The sequence below is a fragment of the Schistocerca piceifrons genome, chromosome X (assembly GCF_021461385.2).
Source record: "Schistocerca piceifrons isolate TAMUIC-IGC-003096 chromosome X, iqSchPice1.1, whole genome shotgun sequence".
Lineage (NCBI taxonomy): Eukaryota > Metazoa > Arthropoda > Insecta > Orthoptera > Acrididae > Schistocerca > Schistocerca piceifrons.
Window position 1 is genome coordinate 442,500,308 of NC_060149.1, and position 14,602 is coordinate 442,514,909.

The following is a 14,602-nucleotide window of genomic DNA, read 5'->3' on the forward strand; positions in this document are numbered from 1 at the left end:
GTGGCGGACGCATTATCCGGATTGTCATTAGTAATGAACCAAAGGGAACAGAGTGGGTGTGATTCTAGAGAGATACGTTTGTTCTGCATGACAGGAGTATGGTACGAAAATACATGAAAAACATACGATAGCAACAAGAGAAAGACCCGACTTTGGCTGTGGCAGAGAAAAATTGGGAAGGAAATCAGGAACCAAACTAAGGACATATTAGTTTATACAAAAAGGGGTATTTAATGTGGGAAAACTGTAATCTGTATTTACCTGAACACACCATAGAAGAGTTCGTGTGGTACATCCACGTTAGCTATGGTCACTTTGGACGCTAAATGTGTGCAGAAAAGTTCAAAGAAACATGCATTTTTAACAGTTTTAGTGAAGAGGGCTAGGAACGTACTAGAAAAATATGAGAAGTTTCAGAAAACGGAAACACCTACGACCAGTTACAAGCATCAGATGGGTTGCATTATACAAAAAGGAGATAAATTAGCTGCAGCCGACGTGTTAGGGCCTGTTTCGGCCAGCAGAGGATGTTTCAAATATATACTGGTAGTAATGAATGTATTTTCCAAATTTTTGAGATTATATCCACTGAGAAAATGTACTGGGACATTAATAGCTAGAAACTAGGACAAATTATGTACACACAGTATGCAAACCTAAATAAATAATCAGCGACAATGTATCCCACTTTTTATCCAAACCTTGGAAGAATACACTGAAAGGATTAGGTATGAAAGCTATATATAGCTTCCATCCGTTTTGATCCCTTGAACCTCGTGGAGAGGGTTATAAAAGGGTCAGAAAAGCTATGCAGTGCTTTCAGCCGTAACCATTGTACTACTTGGAGATTGTACGTCAAAGAAGTCGAGGAAATACTTCACGAACATCGACGTTCAGCAGCCGAGATATCACAATATCAAATACTGAGAGGTAAGAGACCTCAAACTATAACCGAACGCTTGTTAAAATTTCCGAAAAGAACTGACATGGATTTGGAAGAAAAGCGTAATCTAGTTTTGGAAAGATTAGTAGCGAAAGGGCAGGCTTGCGAGACATGACAAGAACATGACACCAAAAGAATATGTTGTGGGTGATGCTGTACTAATAAGAGCTCATAGGAAATTGGTTAAGATACACGAGAACATAAAGAAATAACATTAAATTTTTGTGGGGTCATATGTGGTTAGCAGGGTACCCCATCCAAACGTCATGGAAGCAGTAAATCCTGAGTCACAAGTAATAAGAGGCATTTACAATATAGTGGAATTTAAGAGATTCCGTGGTAGTTTAAGGGAAGTCTAATGACTGACGAGCCTGAATACGAGCTACCAACGAGAATATCTCTGTAGTAAGAAAAAAAATGAAGTATGCCCTAAAAGACCCAGATATGACATAATTCATTGTACATGGTAGCACTGTGAGCATATTAAGGGAAACATTAGTAATGAGAACCTTGAATAACGAGTCCTCAGTTCTTGTTTATTTTTATTAAGTAGCGGGGATTTGACGGGCTGTACGAGGACCTTGACGAACTGACTGTGACCAAAAGAACCAGTGCAGCCGGTGCAATTTTAATGGCCTCTAACGCAGCCGGGTGAGTGAATGAATTGACGTCGGCGTGATATAATCAAGGATGTATCCCAATAGACCTATTACTAAACATATCAGGTGGTGGATATTGTCCCCAAGGAAGGGGTACAAACAAAATTTGTAAACACGTTTGTTACACAAAGGGGATTAATTGTACCGTTAAATGATCACTTAAATACTAATGTAATGAAATCAGTGTTGAATAAACTGAGAATTGGGAAATAATTCTAAGAAAATAGCGAAAATAGTGGTATTTTATCTAATGAATTAATTTTTATGGACTAAATGACTAAAAAGTTTTTAAACGATGAGTTCACTAATTAATAGGACTAGCAGTTTGTAAAGTTTTAGAATTTTGCCACTTGGGCAGAATAAAATTTATTATTAAAACACTCGTCGTTCAGGGAATTTAAACTGCTGCTATTTCTTGTTTTGCTTGTAAAATATGTTTCTTTTTTTGCGTGTACTCATAATAAATATAATCTTAGATGGAAACACGGGAAAATTCGGAGCACACACAACCAGATTATGTGCACTGAGGGCAGATGAACAATGAGCAGCAAGAGACGCGAGTGGTAGACACGCAATCTCACGCAAAATAATAATTTCTGTCACAGAGCGAACCTAGGTCGTAAATACTTCTTAAAAATGTGTTAGCGTGAGCAGTAATACTCCATAGTAGGGTAAAGAGAAATAAATTTCCCTTGTGTATTGTGTATAATACGCTTGAGTATTCTGTCTATATTATGTCTATAGTGCAAATAATGAAGAAGAGCTCCGATGGATTTCTTTGGGACCACCAACTAGCAGCTGGAAAATGTAAAACAAATGTTTTAATTATTTTCTAAAACTAGGTAAAGTCAGACAATATCTTGCTGATGTTCTGAGCATATTTTATGTGGATAATCAATATTCTGAAACTTACGTTTACTCTCTTTGATGTTATATTTGATGTGTTATGTTTCATATGTTATTAGAGTTCAATGATCTATTTGAAAGAGTGATGATATTTAATTTTACGAGAGAATTGGAGGTAAATTACCAACGTTCTGTTAATGCAATTAACCGGGAAGCTAAGAAAAGCTGTTTATTACCTGATAATATAACAATACCTCATCAAAAATAGATTTTTTGTTTAAAATATCCTATAACGAAATAAATTATTGATTTTTAAATGAGGAATATATAAAACAAACGGTGTAAAAATGAACTGACCTAAATTGTACAGGCTGCTTCTAAGAGCTGAAAGACCGCAATCCCAGTGTTTCCGAAATTACTATTTTCTTTAAAAAAATCACAAATGTGAAAAGAAATTACCGAAGGGGATGTGTCAGCTACACCTTCCGTTCAAGCCACATTTTATTTCCTTTTTTCCAGTTTTACAATTTTTCAGACATCACGTAGCATTGAGTGAGTAAAACCGTACTGCAGAACTCACACGGTGGGGAGTAAGATTTCACTTCACACGATGGCTGAAGGAACGGTGGACCATACGGCGTTGCCAGTGCAAGATGGTATGAGGCGCTGTGGCTATACACGTGAACGCCCGTTGCGTCAGCGGCGAGGTACGTAGGGAAAAATTGGTTGAAATGGCTCTGAGCACTATGGGACTCAACATATGAGGTCATCAGTCCCCTAGAACTTAATACTACTTAAACCTAACTAACCTAAGGACATCACACACATCGATGCCCGAGCAGGATTCGAACCTTCGATCTTAGCGGTCGCGCGGTTCCAGGCTGAAGCGCCTAGAACCTCTCGGCCACTCCGGCCGGTCCTGCCAGAACGAAAAAAATGTTCAAATGTGTGAGAAATCTTATGGGACTTAACCGCTAAGGTCATCGGTCCCTAAGCTTACACACTACTTAACCTACATTATCCTAAGGACAAACACACACACACACCCATGCCCAAGGGAGGACTCGAACCTCCGCCAGGATCAGCCACACAATCCATGACTGTAGCGCCATGTATACCTTACGTTTCAGCAGTTTACAAAGAACGTCGGTGAGGCTGGTGGACCAATAGATATTCAAATCAAACGGGATTTTACAGGGTTTGAGCACCGGAATGATGGATCTGGTGCGATGGCAGGAGAGCACCAATTGAGGATGACGAGGAGATGTCGCTTGTAGTCAGATGAGAGATGTTTAATCATCTGACTGTGGATCCCATCTGGCCCAGGAGCAGTGACGGGGCAATGTGTAATGGCACTGAGGAGCTCCCACTCTGTACACTCTGTAAATGGGGCGTTATAGGATTCACTGTGGCGTGTGGTGAACGAGAGGACTTTCCCTTCCAGCCACCGTTTGAGAGTGCGAAAGGCTGGGGTGTAATTCTACGACACAGAGGCTCGAGCATTGTGCTCAGAAAAGTGCTCGACAATCGCGCTTTCGTCGGTAGATAACGCGCCATTTATGTTAACACTGGGAACACCTGTTAGGGTCTGGTACCCGAAAACACGTTTGTTCTTTGCCCAGACTTGGGAAGCTGATGTATGGCACCCAATGATCGAGACATATCCCTCCCAATACTCCTGCTTGCGTCGGTTGATAAGATGGCGAACGTGGGCACGGGGGCGCTTAAAGTCTATGAGGTGCTCCAGGAAAGGGTGCCGCTTATGCCCCTGTAGAGCTCCCCGTGGCTCCTTAATTGCTTCAGCGACTTCTGCGACCACCAAGGGACTGTCTTTAGCTGCGGGCACCCTAGAGAGCGAGGGATAGCGTTTTCTGCCGCAGAATGGATTGTTGTAGTCACCTGCTCAACCATCACATCGATGTTACTTTTTGGGGGAGATTCAGCGATGACAGCAGAGGTGAAAGTTTCCCAATCTGCATTGTTTAAAGCACATCTGGGCAGGAAGTTGGGGAAGTGGTCACTACCACACAGATCGTCATGTGCTCTCCAGTGGATAGATGGGAGCAGGCCAGGAATGCAAACCGAGAGATCAGTGGCCGAATATGTGCCATATGCGACACTGAAATGCGTGGGGCACCTGTATTTAAGGAGCAGAGGCCGAGTTGTGACAGGAAATTTTTGACGTCTTTGCCTTGCTCAGTAAGCACGGTGAGTGTTAAAATCTCCCAAAAGGAGGAATGGCTTAGGGAGTTGATCAATCAGTGCAGCCAATGCGTTGAGGGGTACTGCACCATGACAGTTATTTCCTGCATCATCTGTATCCTGACAGCCCCAGCTTCAAGAGGAGTTTGAAGGGGCACAGGTTCACTGCATACTCAGTTCGGGACATAGACGCAAACTCCACCTGACACTCGATTACAGTCGCTAAGGTTCCTGTAATATCCCTTATAGTTGCAGATGGCTGGGTTCCACACTACCAGGAACCAGGTTTCCTGGAGGGCAATGCAGAAAGCAGGTGTAAAGCTTAACATTTGCCATAGCTGAACCAGGCGGTGGAAAAAACTGCCGCAATTCCACTGGAGGATGAAGTGATCATGAGACTGGGAAGGCATGGAACAATCAATGAGGCAGTTTATGCTGCAGGGTCACTTGCTGCCACCGTTTTATTACCTGAGCAGTCTGTATCCATTGTGTCTGAGGGTCCAGCGATATCTAGGTCCTCAGCGGACGCCAGAATCTTCACCTCATCCTCAGAAGCAAATCTTGTAGGTAGCGGTGGTGTGGGTGTCACCACAAGTCCCTTGGTCTTGCGGGTCTTCTTTTCTGATTTCTCTCGCTGCTCCTTGGGTTTCACTGGCTGGGAGGACGTCACTGATTCTGTCTCCAGGACAGGATGATCGTGAAGCCCTATGACCAACTACTTATGGGTACTTCAGCGACTGGCAGAAGTCGTCTCCCACTAACAGAAACTGGGAAAGGGAGTGATCTAAGGGACACCTTCCTAGCGAGAGGTGCCGAAGAAGTCTTTCGTTCCTTTGTCTAAGAAGTGGAGACTGGTGTCCCCGATGGTTGGGAGGGCGAGGGGGGGGGGGGGGCGGGGAGAGAGCAGTGCACCCGAGGTAGGTGGTGTGGGAGTAACAGGGAGCGAAGTGTCCCCCGCCATCAAGGGGGCAGGTGTAGTCTTCTGGCTCGGAGAGCCGACCAGATTTCGCAGAACGGATGCAGCTACAACTGTTCTCGTCGCACCAGCGTAGTCCGCCCCTGGTAGCTGAGTGGTCAGCGCGACAGAACGTCAATCCTAAGGGCCCGGGTTCATTCCCGGCTGGGTTAGAGATTCTTCTCCGCTCAGGGACTGGGTGTTGTGTTGTCTTAATCATCATCATTTCATCCCCATCGACGCGCAAGTCGCCGAAGTGGCGTCAAATCGAAAGACTTGCACCAGGCGAACAGATTACCCGATGGGAGGCGCTCGTCACACGACATTTACATTTTTTAGCCGCAGCGTAAGAGGTCATAGCCACAGGATGTTCTGCCAATGAATCGCAGTCATTGATTTGCTCTACCCACAATATTATCTATGTGATCGTTCCAATTTAGGTTACTTGTAATTGTATTCCCTAAGTATTTAGTTGAATTTACTGCCTTCAGATTTGTGTGACTTATCGCGTTTGTGTGACTTATCGCGTAGTTGACATCCCCTTCGGTAATTTCTTTCCACATTTGTGATTTTTTAAAGAAAATAGTAATTTTGGAAACACTGGGATTGCGGTCTTTCAGCTCTTAGAAGCAGCCTGTATAATTTAGGTGAGTTCATTCTTACACCGTTTGTTTTATATATTCCTCATTTAAAATCATTAATTTTGTTATTTCGTTATAGGATATTTTAAACAAAAAATCTATTTTTGATGAGGTATTGTTATATTATCAGGTAATAAACATCTTTTCTTAGCTTCCCGGTTAATTGTGCTAACAACACGTTGGGATTTTACTTCCCATGCTCTCGCAAAATTAAATATCGTCACTCTTTCAAATAGAAGATCATTGAACACTAATAACATATGAAACTTAACACATCAAATACAGTATCAAAGAGAGTTAACGTAAGTTTCAGAATATTGATTATCCACATGAAATATGCTCAGAACATCAGCAAGATATTGTCTGACTTTACCTAGTTTTAGAAAATAATGAAAACATTTTGTTTACATTTTCCATCTGCTAGTTGGTGGTCCCAAAGAAATCCATCGGAGCTCCTCTTCATAATTTGCAATATAGACAGAATACTCAAGCGTATTATACACAATACACATGGGAAATTTATTTCTCTTTACCCTACTATGGAGTATTACTGCTCACGCTAACACATTTTTAAGAAGTAATTACGACCTAGGTTCGCTCTGTGACAAATTATTATTACTTGATCCCAAATTAAGCATAGTACCTCAGTATCGATGGCATTTGACAAAAGATTTTTATTGACACTTAGATCCAATCAGTTCCCAGGTATGGCATTTTGAGGATTCTAAACAGATGAATTATTTTCTAATTTGTCACATTTTCAGCAGTAAAGAAGTGAGCATAATTCTGCGGTATCAAAATACCTTTTCAGTTTGTGGGTTATAAGTAAGTTCTGTATAAAAAATGATCATATTTTTTATTCTCCCGACAAATGTGAGATTTGACACAGAGCGTATGTCATTTCTTCTCTTCAAATGTATTGTTCAGACTTTCATAAATACACTCAGATTTATGTAAAGGGGTCATTATTTCCAGTACACTAAAAACACTGTACAATGATGGCGGATCAAATTCGAAAATCACTTAAGGTAAATGGTGGGATGGTTGCTTTGTAAAGCACATGGGCGATATCGTTCCATAATACAAGCTTGTACTCTGTCTTGCGTGGTCTCGTCGTCGACGGAACATTAAACCCTAATCTGCCTTCCTCTTGTTATGACATGTTATATACTAAATTTTGCTTGCATATGGTAGAAAATAACGTCCCTCCTTGTACTAATATTTTAAAACAATTTAAATATGGTAATGAAGTTACAACTATAGCCAACAATTTCATTACTGGAAGGAAAACTTCAATATAATATCTTCAAAATATGTTAGTGCGTACGCTCGTGGCGTTATTGTTTTGCATGTTAGTATTCCGATTGCTTAGAGGTTATTTATCGATTATCATATTTTGTTTGTAGTTCAATGTTGCTATTTGAGTTTACATATAGTCATTTTGTCATTTGGAGATGGTGAATGGAGCTCTGGACGCTAGAAGATGGAGTGCCAAACGAAGAAAACGGAACATTTCTGACATATTCTTCTGTTTGTGTTCAGTAGAACGGCGAGAGCTGCGGGGGCAGCCAAAAACATTTTCATCGTGATGGGCGATAATGCCATTGGACAGTGCATTGCAAGAAAATGGTTTTCTTTTTTAAGGAGGACTGTTTTGACATTAGCGGAGACTTTATGACCTCTTAGACAACTTTCAAGAGTGATGCGAATTTTTCGTACCTTTCTTTCCTCTAAGAGATTACTGCTAGAGACATTCGTTTGCGCTGTATATTAGGATACGACTTACTTTATCTTTGCAGAATTTTCCTATTACGTAATTTTTTCTGTCAGTCTCACGGCTATTTTGAACGTTTTTTGTTGCAGCTGGTTCATTGTCGTTGACTCTAGCCTTGGTCTAAGCGTTGACTCAGGAGTGCAAAACTGTTTGTTTCTAACATCTGCTTTGCTGTATTTTTGTGTTTGCGAATGATATTGGGCAGTTTCCAAAGAAATTTTTTGTCGGCTGCCATGTGTGCAGCTGTGATGATCACAGTCTACCAATGTTAATTTAACAGTTTCTGCACTATATCCGGAGATCGTACTAAATGTTGAAATTAATCGTCTGTGTAATTTTAGGTAGCAGGGGAGAATGGTTGTGGTAATCGAATGAATGGCCAATCTACAAGCCTTAGCCGGCCGAAGTGGCCGTGCGGTTAAAGGCGCTGCAGTCTGGAACCGCAACACCGCTACGGTCGCAGGTTCGAATCCTGCCTCGGGCATGGATGTTTGTGATGTCCTTAGGTTAGTTAGGTTTAACTAGTCCTAAGTTCTAGGGGACTAATGACCTCAGCAGTTGAGTCCCATAGTGCTCAGAGCCATTTGAACCATTACAAGCCTTATCCCTGACATCTCGTGTAGCCATATAAACCCGTACTAATGCTAATGGTATCTCTGGCACGTTATACGTGTTGCTTCATCCGCACATTTGCTTTTAACGCCTCACAGTACCTCGGCAGTTATGAAATCAGGTCTCAGCTATTTTCGAATGAAAGTTACGGTAGTTCTGGCTTATAAACGGTACAAGAAAAAGGATTAATTTCTGAAATTAATATGTTAAATTTAACAAATAACAAACAACGCAGTCTAACTTACGAATTGATTAATTTTTCTCTTGCAGGATTTTCATATCAGACTGTTTCAAAGGGTAAACGTCCAGTCGCGATCGGAACGCAGCTGTTGTTCAACAGGGACGAAACAGGAAATCGATTGTTAACTTATTTAAGAAACTGTACCAGCATTCACGTCAAATAATTTAATAAAATTATAGAAAACGGCAGTGAGGAGCACCGAATGGGTATTTGAATACCGGTATTTTCGAATTCAAGTTCCACATTCCGCTATCTCGTAGGCTGTCAGTTGTTTGGATTGCGAGGCGCTCAAATGCGCGGTCATCAGCTACCGTACAAAGTCCCTACTTTTGCACAATCAAATATAGCCACAGTCAGGAATCAGTGATGAAATAATGATTACAACACAAGCACACAGTCCACGGGGAGAAACATTCCCAACACAGCCTGGAATCGAAACTGGGGTAGCCGCGCGGTCTTAGGCGCCTTGTCACGGTCCGTGCGGTTCCCCTCGTCGAAGGTTTGAGTACTCCCTCGGCCATGGGTGTGTGTGTTGTCCCTAGCGTAAGTTAGTTTAAGTTAGATTAAGCAGTGCGTAAGCTTACGGACCGATGATCTCAGCAGTTTGAATCCATAAGACCTTACCACAAATTTCCAAAATTTTCCGAAACCGGGATCCCGTGATCCAGAGGCACAACGCTACCTACTAGACCACGAGCTGCGGTCGTCAGTTGTGCGACATACAGTTAACATGGTTATATTATAATAAACTTAATGCAACAGTGCTTGTGACGAATCTTCTTGCGAAAAGCCAGTTTTAGAACTGTTTACACATAGTCCGTCACAGCTGTGGCATTCTCATGGGATGTATATTTCTTTAATCCGTAGCTACACTGAAGCGCCAAAGAAACTGGTATAGGCATGCGTATTCAAATACAGAAATATGTAAACACGTAGAATACGGCACTGGCGTCGCACAAAGCCTATATGAAACAAGTGTGTGGCACAGTTGTTAAATCGGTTACTGCTGCTACAACTGCAGGTTGTCAATATTTAAGTGAGTTTGAACGTGGTGTTATAATCGGCGCCCGAGCGATGGGGCACAGGGACACAGCATCTCCGGGGTAGCGACTCTTGGGTGTTGCCCATTCATTCCGTATGGGGTTCCTAAGGGGTGCTGCGTTCTCAGAACGCTACACAACAATTGAAGCAAATAATTTTAGTAGTTTTGTTTCAATGAAGCAGGTTGACAATACTTACCTTGAATGTACAAGGGTGTCGCAAGTGGGGACATTACACACAATGTTCAGACAATCAGTGGATATGGATCACTACAATCTGACATAGTAGCACTCTCTGCTAGGCCGGGCGAATACTCCACGAATCCTGTCCACTAAAGTCCACTAATGTCCGTACATTGAGCCGATTTGAACGGCCGAATCTTGCAGGAGATTCGCTTATATTCATTTCGACTAGAGGGCTCTCCTGTCGTGGTGCGGTCCTTATCCTGCAAAGTAAAGACAAGAGAAAATTAAGGCGCCAGCAAAAGAAGAGAAAATTCCGTGTCCGTCAGGTACGGGGTTAGGTTGTAGCTCCTCGTTGCCAAAATATGGGGTCTTTTCCACTCGTCTCGTATAAGGTGACTAAAGGATGCTACGTTCTCGGAATGTTGTACAAAAATTCACGCAAAATCACAGTAATAGTTTTTATTACAAATAAGAAGATTGAGAATACTTAACTTCGAATTTACAGCGGTGTCGCAAGCGATGGCCGACATGCAAACACCAAAGTCCTTTGCAGTGTACAAGGTCCCTGTAAGCAATTGATATGGATCACACGTCACTGCTGTCGTAGTGCCAGTCTACTATTGTGCTAATACTTCTAGTTCCTGTCTGGTTTTGTCCTAAAACTGTGCCGATACTGGGTGGCCGAGGCTGGCAGGAGCGGCCCTTACATTCTCCTCAGCTAGAGGGCGCTCCTGTCGTGGTACGGTCCTTGTCAGCGCACCATTGCCCGACGTCGTTTCACCGCCCTCTCTGCTCTTGCGTTCTTCATCTGCGTTCCTGCGCTTGTGTTTAAGCCAGAACACAACCATTCTTTTATTTTCCCTGCGTTAGCATACAGATACCATTTGTCGTCACCAGTAACGGTACAGGGTAGGAATGGTCGGTGTTGTTCACAAGTCAATTGATGACGAGCAAGTAGAGATACACATATGGTCACCTAGTGATTTTTGTGATTTTCACTTACAGCATGCGGTACGCAACACACAATTTTGAACCTTCCCCATTGAACGCAAATGTCGCAAGATCGTTAAATAATCAGAGTTCATCGTATTTCTTTGGCACACTGATGTGAATCGTTGTGGATTAATGGGTACAAACGAACTTCATCAAACCCAGAAGGTCTTGCTGATGGTGAAGAGTCGCCGCTAATGTCAAAACGATCCTCCTTAAAAAAGAAAACATTTTCTTACAATGCACCGTCCAGTGTCACCCCATCACGGTGAAAATGTTTTTGGCTGCCCCCGCTGCTCTCGCCTCTGTACTGAACACAAACAGAAGAATATGTCAGAAATGTTCAGTTTTCTTCGTTTGGCACTCCATCTTCTAGCGTCCAGAGCTCCATTCACCATCTCCAAATGACAAAATGACTATATGTAAACTCAAATAGCAACATTGAACTACAAATAAAATATGATAATCGATAAATAACCTCTAAGCAATCGGAGTACTAACATGCAAAACAAAAACTCCACGAGCGTACGCACTAACGTAATATGAAGATATTATATTGAAGTTTTCCTTCTAGTAATGAAATCTGTTGGCTATAGTTGTAACTTCATTACCATATTTAAACTCATTTTAAGATATTAGTACAGGAAGCGACGTTATTTTCTGCCATATGCAAGCAAAATTTAGTTTATAACATGTCATAACAAAAGAAAGGCAGATTAGGATTTAATGTTCCGACGACGACGAGATCACGAAAGACAGAATACAAGCTTGTATTATGGAAAGATATCGCCCATGTCCTTAACAAAGCAACCATCCTGCCATTTACCTTAAGTGATTTTCGAATTTGATCCGCCATTATTGTACAGTATTTTTAGTTTACTGAAAATAATGATCCCTTTGCATAAAACTGAGTGCATTTATGAAAGTCTAAAGAATACATTTGAAGAGAAGAAATGCCAAACGCTCTATGTGTCAAATCTCTCATTTTTCGGGACAATAAAAAATATAACCTACAAACTGAGAAGGTATTTTGATATCACAGAACTATGCTCACCTCGTTACTGCTAAAAATGTGACAAATTAGAAAATAATTAATATGTTTAGGAGCCTCAAAATGCCATACTTGGGAACTGATTGGATCTAAGTGTCAATAAAAATCTTTTCTGTCAAATGTCATCGATACTGAGGTACTATGCTTAATTTGGGATCAAGTACATAAACACAGCAGTAATGTTTTAACAAGTATAGCTGTAGCCAACAAAAATCTATAGCGTTTTCAAAGCTAGGTCAATAAACATTCAGTTCTGAGCCCTCATTCACCTGACGTCACAAATCTAACAAATGGATTTAATTAATAAAAATGATTAATTATACAGGTTGCAGTCCAGTCCAGGAGTTTGGTGCCAAGGTTCACTTGTGCTGTGCGCTATTTTCCATGTCAATTAAACGTATCTCCATATCACAAAACTTATTACGTAAACCAGGTCACAATAAAAAACCCACAGTAACAAATACTGTCTGTGTTTTCCCACCCTTGCCAACCATCTTTAGGAAGCCATTCACATAAATACAAGAACTGTTGTCGTACACGCCTTACCCCAATGTTCCTTTACTCTGTAATGCCTGTTGACGTCTGTCAAAAACCAGTTGATGCGTTTTGGTTACAACTGCATTCTTAAAACATATTTTGCTCTCTAGCGCTATTTAGAGGAACTGTTGCACCACAGAAAGTATTTCTGGGTGAACGTAAAATTTTACTTTTTTACCCAGCAGGGGCAGAACGGAGCCAAGGTAGACCAGAGTTCAGTTTCACAATCGGAATAGAAACAGGAAGAAAAGCCAATGCAGCAATTAGCGAGGCACACAACTGGAGCACTGCAACACCAGAAAGCGCAGAGTGCGACTGCAGCAGAATGACCGCATCATAACGTCATTCTGACAGCACTGCAAGTTGCTATAACAACCCATAACAAGCTGAAGAGTTGAAAACCACAGATGGGAGACCGCAGTGTGCTGTAAAGAGCTGAAGCCTTAGAAAACGAGGCCAAATTCACTCGCCGCCACAGCCCGATAATGTCATCGGCAAGAGACGACCAGCATAAATACTGAAACAAACAAGCCACTCTATTCTATTCTGTGCTGTTTAGTTGTTCAAATGGTTCAAATGGCTCTGAGCACTAGGGGACTTAACATCTATGGTCATCAGTCCCCTAGAACTTAGAACTACTTAAAGCTAACTAACCTAAGGACAGCACACAACACCCAGGCATCACGAGCCAGAGAAAATCCCTGACCCCGCCGGGAATCGAACCCGGGAACCCGGGCGTGGGAAGCGAGAACGCTACCGCACGACCACGAGATGCGGGCTGTTTAGTTGTAAGCAGTTAGTCGTCAGTTGGTGTGACAGTCTTGTGAATCACAGTGAATTCACGTCGAGGCTGTTCCGTGATGTTGTGCCATTTATCTGACGACTTCAGCTAGGAGACTCCACTGCCAGGTAAATTGAAGGTGTCCTACAAGCTGCCGGAAGAGGCACATTTGTGGTGTCCCCGTAGCTGTACCTGTGTCTTGGTCCTCTCTTGTTGGGAGTCCAAGGCACACATCTGGATGGTTACCATCATCTTGCGTGGATCTGTTGGCCGATGACCCGTGCGCGTAACTACAGTGTCTTCGAGAGCGCCCAGCGAAAGCAGTGTGCCCCGCTGCCGGCATCCGTGCTGCGTGGAGAACGCCTGCATACTTCGCGGTCGGCAACCCGCATGACATCGCCCCAGGTGAAGGTGCAGTTACCTCCTATGTGCAACGTAGACGGCGCCTAGGTGAACGAGTCAGCAAATCCCGGCAGCATGATTGTTGCTTTGCGTAAGTCTTGAAATAAATCTCTTTACAGCCAATACTGAATCACTGACAACATCGGGAGTTTCATCGGAGCACAGCCCCGCACTCTGAGCTCGCAGCTTTCTTCACCGACCACAGCGGATGTATAGGGGTTGGTAATTATGGCAATTGACCAACAGTTCATTACGGGGTAACACATTAAATCGAATGATAACGGACTGTGGCAACAGGTGTCACGAGACGTAGGCAAGGAAAGGGGCACGATTAAGCAGAGCACTTTTCTCGGGAACCATACCCGCTAGAGCACTACGGGTAATGAAAGATTAGCACTGCCGTATACTGCTGGCTCTCAAAAACTTCACGGCACCAATCGAGTGCATGTCTTGGCGCGAAGAACATATTTGTGTTTTTGTGCAAGGAGAGTAAATTTTGTTACTCGAATATCGAACCTCCTAGGGAGAAAATCTCGTCGAACTGAGAACAAATAAATATATTTTCATCTATACTAGATTATTCCGTTTTACAAGGTGCATTTATATAGTCTGAAAGACTGAACGATACAAACGTACTTCAGAAACTAATTCAGCCATGCTGATGGGGCACGTTTACGCTATATTTAGCATTGTCATCTAAATGATACCCCAGGCAATAAAACTTTAAAGAAATAGCACCTGG